The following is a 15,278-nucleotide window of genomic DNA, read 5'->3' as shown; positions in this document are numbered from 1 at the left end:
TTCCAGAGCGTTAAACACAACTTTAATGCATAAAACATATTATTGGAAGAACATGCATAACGTAACGGCATAAGGTCAGACCCTTACATCCCTATATAACGTAAATCATCAGTATAAATGATGTGTTTTCTTACAAGACTGACTATTCCCTTCTTAATTTAGAGAAATTCACACGCCCCCTCCTAATTTCTCTAGAAGACTCATGACAGGGGATAGGTCTGCTCTTGCCTCTCTGTTTGCCTAATGTAGGAGATTCCAAGAGGAAGGCCGACATGAGAGCGATGACATCATCAAGTGAAACTGCAGTCACTTTACTATCAGAGGTTTTATATCCGACATCTGTGGTTTAGGAAACTAACATAGAATGAAAATGTGAGTATAGCATGAAGTCACTCTCTCGACCGCCGTCCTGATCCCTGGCTACAGCTAATACCAGACACAGAGAAACACATCTGATGGACACAGACAGGTGCTGGACACAAGTCAAGTGTGGAGGGAACAGAAAGGCCAAAGCGATGAGCGGGGGAGGGGAGCGGGCTGTAACTTTTACTACTTCACCAAACCTAATGGCTTCTTCCTGTAACTGATCCTAAATGCATAAAACATCCTTTACACAACCTTTGTGCACTTACAACAAAATACGGTTTAAAGTAGGCACACCTGAAGTTTATATCATATATCAGCGCAAAGAAATTGTCATCTCTGACATCATAGTCGTACACTTAGGGCAGGTTCACACCTGCGCCGGGTTTCCACTTTGCGGGTTTCCATCTTCTGCCCAAGAAACTGGACAGGGGACAGAAACCCGGCAGTCAGTTTTCAATCCCGTTCACTTGAATGGTTTTGCAAAGTGACCGCCCGTGAGCGTCTTGCGCCTGTCTGCGGTGAAACGGGTTTTTAAACTGGACACAAAGTTTGTCTGAGTTTGTGTCCGGTAAAAGAAACAATTTCACCGCGGAGAGGCACAAGAGGCTCACGGGTGGTCACTTTGCAAACCCATTCAAGTGAACGGGATTGAAAACTGACCGCCGGGTTTCCGTCTCCTGTCCAGTTTCTTGGGCAGAAGACACAAACCTGCAAAGCGGAGACCGGGCACAGGTGTGAACCTGCCCTAATGCTAGGTTCACACCTGCGTTCTGGTCTCCGTTCTGTGGTTTCCGTCTTCTGCATGCAAGAAGACAGAAACCACAGACCGGGTCTCCGCCGCGAAACCGTTTTTTTTTTTTAAATCGGACACAGAGTACTGCATGTCCGACTCTGTGTCCGGATTTTAAAAAACGGTTTCGCGGCGGAGAGCATAAAACGCACACCGCTGCTCACGGCCGGACAGCTTTCAAACCCATTCAATTGAATGGGTATGAAAGAGTCCTGCAGGTTTCCGTCTCCTGCCTCTGTTTTGTGCAGGAAACGGAAACCTGCAGAACGGAAACCAGGCGCAGATGTGAACGAGCCCTAAGCCTAGATTCACATGACTGCAACAAAAAAGCTGCGTTTCTGCACCGTACATCACTTCCATCTCTTTGCATCTCTTCAATGATTCCATCGCGGGATTTTTTCTCTAGCTCCCGCCATTCCCAAGCAATCATTTCTGTTAGTTTCCGCACCCAGTATGCTCATTAGGCTTCCTATTGTCAGGTGGGCAGTCCCTATCTATCTACTCCAGCCCAGGACCGCCCACCTGACAGTAGAAGCAAATATATTACAGGTCCATGTATATAGGGCTTTTGGAATATAATCTTCCTTATAATTGAAAAAGAGAATGGATCCCCTGATTTTAATGTGAAAGGGGCCTAAAAATTTGCAGGGCTGTTTAGTTTATATTTTATAGAATCGGGGGCAACACGGTGGCTCTGTGGTTATCACTGCAGCCTTGCAGCGCTGGAGTCCTGGGTTCGAATCCCACCAGGAACAACATCTGCAAAGAGTTTGTATTTTCTCCCCATGTTTGTCTGGATAGGGAAAAAACTGTTTACATTGTGATCCCTATATGTGGCTCACAATCTACATTAAAATATATATATATATATATATATATATATATATATATTATAGGATTGGAAATTGTGGTCTGCAATGCATTTCTGTCTGGTCAAACAGGATCCAGACTATATAGGCCTCCTATAGTAACTTAATTTTTGGAATATACGTTCCACTCTTCTCCCATTCTTAGAATTAGTTATGTATGTTCACACTATAGGGCCGGCTTCACATACAGTATATGGGCCCTAACCATTGGATACAGGACACTGCCCATCACGATCAATATACCTAATATATGTTGACAGATTAGCAATGTCTTACAGAGCACCTATATAACAAACCCATTTTTGCACTGTTGATCAGGCAGCGTATAGATGGTATATGGTATATGTTATATATTTCTGTATAACATGTATTAGAATACTCTGCTTACTCTTCTATAACATGCTGTGTTTGTGGATTCACCAGCAGGTCACAGTCATCGTGGTTTACGAGACTAATAATGGGCCTGCTGACAGTATAGAATTTACTAGAATTCCTGTGTCCCTCTTACTGTATGTGCAAAGCCCTGCTTTCCAGAGACAACCGACCGTATATACACGTGCTGTATAGCTAAGAATTATGTGTGTATAAGGGCTCCTAGAAAGGTATGCACTATCAATATAACTAGGCTTAACATGGTTAATAATATAGTGCTAGTTTAACTATACGTACCAAGGTCCAGTCCATGATGCAACACACTGATTTGCAACTGCATCTGACTTGTGGCCATAGAGATGTTACACCATACCTCCCAACCGTCCCGATTTCTGCAGGACATTCACGATTTCGGTGTCCTGTCCCACAGTCCCGGTTGGAGGGAGGTATGTCCCGATCTCAACTCAGATCTGCGTCTGGAGGACGCAGAACTGAGTTGAATACATACGCGACTAAAGCAAGGAGCTGTCACAGATCAGCTTCTTGCTTTGCCGCTGCACTCCGGCTAGTAGCTTTGTAAGCGCAATGTGATGATGTCACATCGCACCTACAACTGTGTTAGCGAGACTGCGGAGAGAGGAAAAGGTGAGTATAAGTAGTTTTTGTGTGTAGACATTGAGGTGGAACATGAAACTGGGGGCAGATGAAGGAGAGGACGGCATGACATTGGGGGCAGAGATGGGGGGGACATGAATCTGGGGGCAGAGATGTGGGGACATGAATCTGGGGGCAGAGATGTGGGGACATGAATCTGGGGGCAGAGATGTGGGGACATGAATCTGGGGGCAGAGATGTGGGGACATGAATCTGGGGGCAGAGATGTGGGGACATGAATCTGGGGGCAGAGATGTGGGGACATGAATCTGGGGGCAGAGATGGGGGACATGAAACGGGGGTAGAGATGGGGGACATGAAACTGGGACAGAGATGGGGGGCATGAATCTGGGGGTAGAGATGGGGGACATGAAACTGTGGGCAGAGATGGGGGACATGAATCTGGGACAGAGATGGAGGGGACATGAAACTGGGGGCAGAAATGGAGGGGGGACATGAAACTGGGGGCAGATGAAGGGGGTATATGAAACTGGGGGAGAGATAGAGGGGGTACATATAATTTACGGGTGACTAGGAGGATTATACTGTGTGGGGGCACATGAAAAATTAATGAGAATGGGCGGAGTCAACATAAAAGTGGGTGGAGCTAAATTTGCTACGCGTGCTGCACATTTTGTCTCTCTTTCGGTTCTTCAAAAGTTGGGAGGTATGTTACACCGCAGCGTATTGGCGTTGGGGTTCATCCGAGTAACTGTGGGCTTGGCGTTATTGCAGTATGTGCAGTGAGGTCATAAGATGGCTGCTAGACTGGATGGAGGTTTGGGCCTAGGCTAGGAATACCAGCCACCCAACTACTATTTTTCTTTTTACCGTCCTCATGGATGCTACAGATTTTTATTGAAACTGTATGCAGTACATAATGCAAACATTAACAATCTCTCCTAATTCTTAGGAACAATACGGACTCTTTAGAAAGTGTACACAGGATTTTAAGAATGACTGAAAATAATGTGAACAAATAAGACATTGCAAAGCCTCCAGCAAGGTGCCCGCACATTATTCTCATTAGTTATCCTCACGTTAAGGTTCACAGAAGAACTTTCCCCATATTGCATATTGGACCCCATGTTGCATGGAAAATATTGTGGCTCCATCACCTCCAGCCATGATTTCCTCCATACATATAATATTCTTGAGGGTTTCAATCCACCTGGTACGTGAGGGGCCTCCATGGATTTCCATAATCTAGGTATAATTTGTTGCATTGCCAGCATAGAATAACAATGTAAGTCCCTTTATTAGTTTGGAGAGAGGTCCCAGAAACATGGACAACGGTATCTTCTCGGGAGTAAGAGTGAAGGGTGCCCAGCACATGGTGGTGTATAATTGGGTGATTTTATACTATAGAAAGGCCACAGACAGATCATTCTCACCAAATGTGAAGAATTACCCCCTACACCGAAGGTACCTGAGGGTCGTGATATTGGTACCAAAGAGAATTTTGTAGTCCAGTTCTTGTAGCCTGTGCAATACAGACAGATTATGAGTTGCAGTGAAGACTTATAGTTAAATGTCTGCCACGGGTATCTCTTCCAGGCTTAGGCGAAGTGTGTTACTTGGTCTTCCATCTCGCTGGAGGTTAAAGAGATAGTTATGTTTGAGCCCATCAACCACTTGTGGCCGTATTGTGATGGGTCAATATAATAACACTTTATATATAGGACAGGCGATCACCTTCTTATATACTCACTTGTACAGCGCAGTCTCTAAGAACTTGCTCTCTAGTGTCTTGTAGATAGGGGGAGCATAGCTTTTATTATACAAGTAAAGTCTTAGTGTAGGGACCCATCTGAATGACGTTGTCGTGACGTGGCAGATGGGCTCACACAATTTATCAAACTGTGTGCTAAGAACCTCACATTTATATAGTAAATGTAGTCAGCGATATCTGAAAATGTAGGGAAAGAAATGTAGCATTCAAAGCTCCGCACCTCAAGGTCCCACAGGAGCGTGATAAGCATACGTGCGGCTCTGGAAATATGTTAGCCTATTTATGTACAGTATCGTAGCTCACACTTCAGTCATCACCAAAGGACCAACCGGCCGTATAGACAACCAATAATGGGTTAACCAGTAATAGGACCAGTTAACTCATGACCTAAACATAGGCCAAGTGGAGGTTCAGTTGTGAGTGGAGGAAACAAGAGGATGTGACCACGGGTGAGGGCGACCATGGGTGACCACTACTGTCAGATATGACTGATTCAGGATCAGCATGTGTAACACACTATCTTCCTGCCAGTAGGGGGAGTACATGAGACAGCAGGAGGAGGAGGAGGAAAATTGAAAGTTATTACTGTCAAGCTGAACTATGTGCTGTGTTCCAAAGTTAAAGTGGTGCCCCGCAAGGTGTGGTAACCCGGTGTATGAGCGGTGGAAATGCTGAATTCAGCTGAATGAACTGAAGTTGGGTTGAACTGTTGAACATGTGTATGTGCAAGTGTTATTGGCATTCTTTTTTTTTTTTTATCCAAGGCCTCTAAACTGTGCCAACTTAACACCAAGTGCACGAAAAAAGTGGGGTGCCACTAATTAAAACGTGCCCAGGATGCTTACTGCGTAGATACCCTATCCCAAAAGGGAAAGGGTTCCCAACTATGCTCCTCGCCACTGGGCCAAAAGGCACCAAGTGACTCGGAGTCACTAAAGGACTTATTGCCGAAGCAGCAAGTCCAGGACGTTCTTTTCCCCTTGCGCTGCCACCACCCTAGGGTACTAGGAACCAATCATTCGTCCAGTTTCTCCCTGGGCTGCCACCACCTGGGATACTCCTGGACTCAGACTCTTGCCTGCCTCAGCCGAAGTGGAGGCAGGTCGCAAAACATAGGGAGGGAAGCCCATTACAGACCTCCACTCCCATACAGACTGTCGGGAAGGTCCCAAAAGGGTACAGCATCCCTTCGCCACACACAAAAAAGAGTGACAGAGTGATAAAAATAAAAAAGACAGTGAAAAAGACTAACAAGTGGGAAGAGTGCCAATCAAGGCCTTGTCTACCCGCTGGATCTATAAAAATTTCCCAGCACTGGTAAACCAGGCATAGGGAGTGGTGCTACAAAGGTGTGTATAGTGCCATAGCACATACCTCCCAACTTTTGAAGAACTGAAAGAGGGACAAAATGTGTGGCGCGCATAGCGCGCCGCGGCAACTTTTGCCCCGCCCACTTTTGTGTTGACTCCGCCCACTCATTAATTTTTCATGTGCCCGCACACAGTATAATCCTCCTACAGTCACCCATAAATTAAATGTCCCCCCTCTATCTCTCCCCCAGTTTCATATACACCCTTCATCTGCCCCCAGATTCATGTCCCCACATCTCTGCCCCCAGTGTCATGCCGTCCTCTCCATCTCTGCCCCCAGTGTCATGCCATCCCCTCCTTCATCTGCCCCCAGTGTCATGCCGTCCTCTCCTTCATCTGCCCCCAGATTCACGTTCCACCTCCACATTAAACTTACCTTCTCCTCCGCTCCTTCGCCGCTCTCTGCGCGCCTCTCTCGCTGACACATGCGGCTGAAGGAAGGAGCTGACACAGGTGAGCTCCTCGCTTCGCCGCTGCATGTCTCTGTCGCTGACACATATGCGGCTGAAGCGAGGAGCTGACCTGTGTCAGCTCCTCACTTCGCCGATGCCGCCGGCTCCTGGCTTGTAGATCGCGTCTACAAGCCAGGAGCCGGCGGCAGCAGCGAAGCGAGGAGCTGACACAGGTCAGCTCCTCGCTTCAGCCGCATATGTGTCAGCGACAGAGACATGCAGCGGCGAAGCGAGGAGCTCACCTGTGTCAGCTCCTTCCTTCAGCCGCATGTGTCAGCGAGAGAGGCACGCAGCGGCGAAGCGAGGAGCTGACCTGTGTCAGCTCCTTGCTTCAGCCGCATATGTGTTCAACTCAGATCTGCGTCCTCTGGACGCAGATCTGAGTTGAAATCGGGACATACCTCCCTCCAACCGGGACCGCGGGACATGTCACCCAAATCGTGAATGTCCCGCGGAAATCGGGACGGTTGGGAGGTATGATAGCAATGTGCCGAAAATCAGTGGCCTTCCACCCCAAGTGATTTAAGGCAAACCAGCGGCCTCTCGGCACCCCCAGGGCACAACACTAGAAGCCTTCAAGCACTTCCTCGACCCCCAGCCAAGATCCCCGGGCACCCATACTAGGCACCTGGTGGTCGTGTTGCCAGCATCCACAGTCTTCACCAGTCCCGTACAGTGGCCCAAGGCTACCACTGGCAGAACTGGTTACTAGCTGCTTCTCTCAGCAACATGCCTCAAGTGGTTCTCTTAGCCTCATCTCCGCAGTCCCAGGCCCCAGGTCCCCCCATGGCGACGGGGGCTCAAAGGGACTGCTTCTGATAAGAACAGATACTACACTCGATCTTAGCCATAAGGATTGGCATTCATGCTATGGCTACAGGTAGCCTTCCCTGGTCTCATAGTCGTATGGCAGGATCAGGTCAGCCATGTTGTTGATCGATGAAAAAAAGAGTCTATCCTCAGACCTTAGCATATCAACCCAGGACTGCAGATAGGTTAGGGTCATCTGAATCAACAGTGTTTTACCCTTATGAATCGCTGCCTATGCTGCCGAAATATCGCTATATTATCAATATACAAATGAGCGCTTTGGAGCAATGAGGGCTTTGCCACTTACATTTTTGGGGGCAATGGCAATGTCCTCATTGCTTCAAAGAGCTCAATTGCATATTACCAAAAACAGCAATATCTCAGTGATGGTAGTGGTAATTCAAAAGAGGAAATTACCATTTGGTTCAGATGACCCTAACCTATATATCTATGGACTGGGTTGATACGTTGGTTCTGGAAAAAGACCCCCTTTAACAGACTTTACAAGTGTTCTGTAAGTATTCTTCTCTTCCGCTGTTTCGGAGACTGTACCTGCCATGTTGTGAACGTCTGATAGAGATGGTAACCATTATAATTTGTACCACTTAAAGTGATAGTCACCATGAAAAGTGTCAGAAAATAAACCATTCCTATGTGAACCACAAAGTGTCTGTGACACTCCAGCGGGGTACAGGTATCCTCCATCGGCCTACACCTTGTTGGCATAGACATTCACCAATACACTCCAGTGGGGTACAGGTATCCTCCATTGGCCTACACCTTGTTGGCATACACATTCTCCAATACACTCCAGTGGGGTACAGGTATCCTCCATTGGCCTACACCTTGTTGGCATACACATTCTCCAATACAATCCAGCGGGGTACAGGTATCCTCCATCGGCATAAACCTTGTTGGCATACACATTCACTGATATACTCCAGTAGGGTACAGGTAACCTCCATCGGCCCACACCTTGTTGGCGTACACATTCACCAACACACTTTAGCGGGGTACAGGATTCCTCCATCGGCCTACACCTTGTTGGCATACACATTCACCAATACACTCCAGCGGGGTATAGATATCCTCCATTGGCCTACACCTTGTTGGCGTACAACACATTCACCAATACACTCTGGTGGGGTACAGGTATCCTCCATCGGCCTACAACTTCTTGGGGTACACATTCATCGAAACACTCCAGTGGGGTACAGGTATCCTCCATTGGCCTACACCTTGTTGGCATAACACATTCACCCATACACTCAAGAATATTACCCATGTAAATAATCCCAATGGGCTCCATAGATACTATCACTACTGACTAATCCCACTTGTTTGTGCAGGGTGCTTAGTAAATACTGTGAGCACCAATTTCCATGTAGTACAGTGATTTAGGAGGGGAAACAAACAGAAGCAAGGCCAGTCTGCTGCACAAACTCCATGAGATAAGCATCTCCATTTGTTAAGGACTTTGGGTTAATTTAAGTAGATTTTATGAGCCAGGTAATTGTCTTCATTAAGACCTGGGGCAAACACTTGGATTCTTACTTTACAATTAATCATTATTTTATAGATTAGACGACTATTACAACAGAGGTTTGCCAAATAGATGAATTTCTATAAATAGTCCCCAAATCACCTTCTGGCCTTGATCCCCATACACATAAGAGAAAAGATGGCCAACCCCAATTTTGGTGGGAGCGTTGCAGTTTTGAAAATCGGAGCATGTCAATTATATCTACGGAAACGCCGGCGGCTTTTCTGTAGATATAACAGTAAGAGAAAGTCCACGGAGGAAAACTCTGTGAACTTTCTCTTCAAAGCGCTGCGGGAAGAACTGCAACGCATTCACGCAGTGGTTCTTTTTGCGCAGCGCTTTAGCGCTGCGTTTACAGCCCGTGGGGCCTTAGCCTAAAGGGGTTTTCAGGACTATGAAACTGATGGCCTAAGGATAGACCATCAATATTAAATTAGTAATGTATAACACCTAGAGCCCCCACCAATCACCAGTGTGAAGCTCTTGCAGTACTTGAGTGAGCGGACCCAAACGACAGAGAGCCGGACCGCTAAAATAGATTATAATGGGGTGGATCCGTTGTCCAGAACTTTTCTCTCTGCCAAATTTCTGCAGCGGGGTCTCCAACAGAGACTCCGACACAAATGTGAATCTAGCATCAGTCCCATTGAAATAAATGGTGCTGAGCTGCAATACTAAGTACAACCACTATGCAATATATGGCGCTGTGCTTGGTAAGCAATGAGGAGGCCATAGAAGTTGTCCAAATGCTGCAGTCCCTTCTGGGTGTGTGATGGGTGATCAATATCATAGTCCCAGAGAACCCTCTTAAATTATCTTGACCTTAATGGATATCTGACTAAATGTTATAAGGAATGTCCAAGAAGTTTTTTTTTATGTAGAATGTGAGCCCCATATAGTGCCCATAAGCTACATTTTCCCCTATAAGCATGTCTTTGGAGTATGGGAGGAAATCCACGCAAACATGGGGAGAACCTATAAACTCTTTGCAGATGTTGTCCTTGGCAGGATTTGAACCCAGGTCTCCAGCACTACAAGACTGCAGTGCTAACCACTGAGCCACCATGTTGCCCCATCTGCCAGATCTAGAAGTTGCTGTGCTGTTTCTAGCTCCTGTTCATGTGATCGATACCAGCACCGGCCCCCAGTATTGCTCTGCCCCATCCTACTATAATACCCCATAGCACAGGTAACTGGAAGAGAGGAGATGGAGCAACCCAAGGGTCAGGAACCGGTTCCGATTATGTGACTCAGGGTAGGAACTGGTCCCGGAACCCCCAGGTTTGGTATCAAAAAAGCCCCCGGCCCCCATAATGTCTCTAAGCAAAGGTTTCAATATTGACATCCATCTTTTCGATGGCCATACGCACGCGGTATCCAAGCCATTAGCCACCAATGTCTCTCACAAGACAACTCCTCCTGTCATTACATAACTTTCCATTGAATAGAAACATATACGTATATTTTATACTATATGTTTTATTTTACATATATTATATATTTTTTTATTTTACATTATTTCATATATTTTTCTTTATTACAGTAAGGTCACATGATGCACCATTTCATTTTTTTTTTTCATAACCTGGGAGGAGCTTAGCTGTCACATGACTATACAAATCCTAAAGATTCACATCTGCATTATCGGTCCAAAAATGGAGAGCACATGACCAGTACCAAGAGTGCCCAACATACCCGCCAAATGACTTGTAAGGGGGTCTGCCAAGTTCCTTCATGGGGTTTGTCATTTCACTACATTATTGATCTGCCAAAACTGGCTGAATCGCATCTGTGACGGAGGCTTAAAGGGAGTGTGCCACCAGACCCCCGCAGATACATAGGTTAACGCCATCTTGTGAATTGGTCTCTTCATTGTGGAGATATCTCCATTTTTTGGAGGTACATTCAACACTAGTTTGTCCAGAAAAATTAAGAACACTATTAAGTACTTGGCGAACCCCATTACAAGTCCATGGGTTTTGTTTGGCCCAATTGGCTTGGGTTTCCGTTCCCACGATGGAAGAGAAACTGATAACCATAACATAGATGTAAATCCAACCTTACTGACATTCTCTGGCTTGCAAATTTCCTAGTGTCAGGAAAAATGCATCATGGAGATGACACTAGTTGTTACCATGTAGAAAGTGTCCCGTAACAGTGAATACAAAGTAACCCAATCCTTGCAATGTACAAGTCGAGAATAAGTGAGCGACGATTTCTCATTTTTGACTGAAGTTTTTCGATGATCAGACTTTATGGAGAATCTAGTCGAACATCCTGACTTTCCGAGGAGGTAGAACATTATTAGTAAATAATGCCAAGAAGTGCAAGTGTCCTTCCCGTGCTTATTCTCCATGGTGTAGTAGTCGGAGGAGTGACCTGTATTGCAGGGGAGCCAAGGCTAGCCTACTAACCTGACAGCCTAAACCTATCCCGATCCACAAGATGACAAATGGACGATGAGTATGGTCAGCCTTGGAGTGAGGATGGATTTTTTTTTTGCTGAGTGCTAAAACGTAACACATTAAGATTAAATTATTCTTGCGTTCCAACATAGCGAAAACCCACCTGCATGCAGCTGCCAATGATGACACAGGTAGCTTCCTGCATAAGCGTGCGATTATTGGCGGCCATATGCAGTTGGGGTTTTGTCTACCTGCAGTTGCTGCTATGTTAGGATGCAGCCTAAGGGTTCAGTTAGTGTGAAAGTTCAACTGTACTAGAAAAACACAAAGGGGCTTAACATATTAATAATATATCCTGAAGATATGTCATTAATTCTCAGCAGACAGAGAATGGAGCAGGAAGCAGACAGCACTTTTCTCTGTGTAGTGCCAGAACAGAGTCACTGCAGCTTTGGTCCCATTCAACTTAATGGGAGCTGATCTGCAGTACCTAGACTGGCCACTACACAAAGAACAGCGCTATCTGCTTCCTGCTCCATTCTCTGTATATCACTTGCTGAGAACAAGTGAACAATGGGGTATAGGGTGTCACACCCTCGTATATCTCATGGAGAAGACCTATCCTTAGGGTAGAGCATCAATATTTGTAGCCCAGAAAAACCTTAGGGCTAAGGCCCCACATTGAGGAAATGCAGCTTTTCTTGTTGTAGAGTTTGTTGTGGCTACAAAAGGAATGGGAATATATATATCTATAAGAAGTTTTTTTACTTCTACCTTCTGCTCAATCCACTCCTGACTTTGGCTAAAAAAAAACGCAACAAAATATGCAACAAAAAAAAGCTGCGTTTCTGCAACGTGGGGCTTCAGCCTTAAGGTTTCCATAGGTAAGAGATTTAAGAGGACCTTTCACTGGTTTCAGCTTTTTGCATTCTTTTTGCACTCCTCGAATTTTTGCTCTCGTTTCCACTGTTCCTGAACAATCATTTCTGCTAGTTCCAGCACGCATTATGCTAATTAGGCTCTCTACGGTCAAGTGGGTGGTCCTGGGCTGCAACAGATGAGGGACTGCCCACCTGACGGTAAAGAGCATAATTAGCACATTGGGTGCAAAAATGAACAGAAATTATTTTTCAGGAATGGTCGAGGAGATAAAAAAAATTCTAACCACATTGAAATTAGAGGAGCAGAGCCTAAAGGATGCAAAGAGGTAGAGTTGCATCTTTAAGGCACGCTGCTATTTTTGTTGCAGATTTTACTGCTTTTTTTTATTTTAGCCAAACCTAGTAATGGCTACAGAAGGAATACAAAATATATAGGAAGTTCTTAGGTCCAGTTCACATCTGCGATCCGGCCATTCCATTCCCCTCTTTGCATGAAAAATGCAGAGAGACACATCCAGCAACACTTTTCTTTCCGCATGTTTCGTGTTGAAACTGAGCGGAAACCACACGGACCCCATTATAGTCTGTGGGGTCCGCGGTTATCCTTAGGTAACCGTTTTTTTATGCGGATTAGGTTTCCGTTCAGAGGGTCCCCAAGTGCCCTATCTGAACAGAAATCCATGCATCCATGTGAACTGGGACTTATACCGCTCCCATCTGCTCAGTCCACTCCTGTCTACAGTTTAAAAAAAAACACAACAAAATCTGCAACAAAAGAAGCAGCTTTTCCGCAATGAGGGGCCTCAGCCTAAGACCCCATGTAGCGGGCCGCAACAAAAACTGTGATGGTTTTGGTAATAGCTGCATTTCCACTGCGCATATTTTTCTGCAATGTGTGGATGCGATTCGCTAGAGTCCTATCCACTTTGCAGTGACTATGAGGCGGCATTTACACCACATTGGCTTTTCCAGTGACTTACATATTGATGATGTATCCTTAGGATAGAACATGAGTATGTGATTGGTGGGGTAATGCTTGGCACTACAGTTCAGCCCCATTCATCTGAACCCGATTCTGTTGTACCATGTGACTGATGAAAGTGACATCATCGGCTCAGAGAATAGGCTTCAGTTTTTGTGAGCACCATGACCTCTTCAGAGAGCTGATCCAGATGTTGGCCCCCACCGATCACATATTGATAACTCATTCTAACCATGTTATTAATATGTAAGCCCCAGAAGTCCCCATTAATGTTGGCTGAACCTACCAATTGTGATGGCTCAGCTGACCATATAATGCAAGGGGTAGGGAACCTTCGGCTCTCCAGCTGCTGTGAAACTACAACTCCCATCATGCTCCACTCACTTCCACAGGAGTTCCAAGAACAGCAGAGCAAGTATGCATGCTGGGAGTTGTAGTTTTGCAACAGCTGGAGAGCCGTACGTTCCCAAACCCTGGTCTAATGTGTACAGGGAGTCGGGGAGGAGGATTGGGCATATTCAATTTCAATGCCCAATCCTTTTGTTTTTATGGGAGATAAACCATAACCGGGGGGTGCCTGAGCTGCCCCTTCGCCACTAAAACCACCAAAGCAAGCATGCATGTCTTGAGGGGCATTAGGGATGGCTCCCAGGCCCTAATGCAAAATCTTCGAAATCCACCTACCATTTGTGTTACCTAATACTGGTGGTATCACATCATAGAGGAGTCCTTGGGGCCTCTTAGGTTCCAGGGTCAGAGGTAACTGCTACTCCTACACCCCTGCCATCTGCATTGACATATACTGAGCAATCACTAGTCAGTGCACAAAGTCCATACAAAGTTTTTTTGCCTACAGTAGGAGACAAAAAAGTTAATAGGGACGTGACTTACTATGGGTCACCCAGATCCGAGGTTCACTAGCCAACCATTTACATAACATGTAAACAAGAAATTAGTATGGTAGCCACTTGGGCATCAGATAATTCCTTCCCATTGAGGCCTTTTGTAATGCCAATGCCATGTACCCACTAGCACATACTGTATTAATCCGACTTGGTAAAGGTAAGTCATCTCATATTATAGCATCATTTCATAGACATCTTCCCACAAGTGGGTCACATATTGTTGGATTCTCCTCTACAAAAGATGACATTATCCTCCAGCAATGAATGGCAGCGACTTTCCCAGTCCGTAAAGAAAAGAAAGAAAAAGTTAACAATCCATCATTACATTGCTGCAAGAGCGATCTACAAGTGGTCATTCACGAATGGGAGACCTGTATTGTGTCTGTGCAATGATCTTCAAAGTTGTTGAAAGCACTTGAGATGCCAAGCGGTGAAGGCTTCGGTGAAGAGCTGCATTGTGGGAAAGGCATGCCGCTCGCTAATAAGAAAAACCTATGTCTGAAGACATGCAAATGCAAACAGGAGAGATGGAAACGTATGAAAGGTAGCGGCGAGGACAGACGGGAAGGTGCGGTTACTCTTAGGGATATTCATGGTCTACGATAATACGATTATACGTCAGTACTTATTGCAGTCTTGTAGGTTATTGAAGCATGAGATGAATAAATAGAGGAGTGAAGTCAGTACTTTTTGTCCTATAAATAGTTAAAAAATAGACTTACGTTTATGTGGAAGTGCAACATTTCATGGCAACCGTATACGAGAATAAATAAAGTATGGCAGCAAATGGTTCTTAGTAACGCAAGTTAGAAGCACCTGGAATAGGAGAACGTGCAAATTGTGCTGCAAGATGGAGATGTTAAGATGTTAGCACCCAGAGGAGTGTGGAGGGGATTAGGGGAATCATTTGTTACATGAAACATAGCGCAGTACTATGGATGACATACCAACGAGGCGCAAAAGTGCAGTCATATATATATAGTCATCTGTCAGCCTACGGATTAGCTAGTCAGCGGCCATGACTGTCCATTAAGGCCTGCTTCATAGGAACTTGTTAAAAAAAAAAAAAAAATCATCTGACTACAAATGGAAATTTTTTTATCGTGAGAGCATTCCAGGAGCCGACGGGGACCAAAGATTAGGACAG

This window comes from Leptodactylus fuscus, chromosome 6 (genome assembly GCF_031893055.1).
Source record: "Leptodactylus fuscus isolate aLepFus1 chromosome 6, aLepFus1.hap2, whole genome shotgun sequence".
In the NCBI taxonomy this organism is placed as follows: domain Eukaryota; kingdom Metazoa; phylum Chordata; class Amphibia; order Anura; family Leptodactylidae; genus Leptodactylus; species Leptodactylus fuscus.
The sequence above is the reverse complement of the archived record's forward strand: the minus strand, read 5'-3'. Positions refer to the sequence as shown.